Consider the following 467-nt stretch of genomic DNA (forward strand, 5'->3'; position numbering starts at 1 on the left):
GGAGAATGAGAGGAGTGGGGACTGAGGGGACTGAGAGGATGAGGGGGCTGAGGGCAATGTGGCAGCGCTGACCCCGCTTCTTGCCCCGGTCTGTTCAGCCTGGAGAAGGGGAGGCTGAGGTGAGACCTCATCCCTCTCTGCAGCTTCCCCTCGTGATAAGAACTATCAGATTAATTGGTTTTTTTTCCTTCCAGGGGTTTTGCAGAACCCGGATGGAGTCATGGCCCCCTTAGCCGGGCTTGTGTTGGTTTCAGCAGGGCAACTTCCAGAAGTTAAAGATGACTTGTAACATCTCCGTGCTTAGTTTTGGGGGTCAAAGTGGCAAATTCTAGTCCTCACGATCATCCTTTCCTTTAGACACAGTTAAAACCAGAGTCTTCTCCATGTACACATGGCTGGAAATTGGTAATTTGAGTTTGTGCTTATTATCGTAATAAAATATTTGCCATGAATGGCCCACTTTTGTC

The sequence above is a fragment of the Corapipo altera genome, unplaced genomic scaffold, assembly GCF_003945725.1.
Source record: "Corapipo altera isolate COAL_440 unplaced genomic scaffold, ASM394572v1 64, whole genome shotgun sequence".
In the NCBI taxonomy this organism is placed as follows: Eukaryota; Metazoa; Chordata; class Aves; order Passeriformes; family Pipridae; genus Corapipo; species Corapipo altera.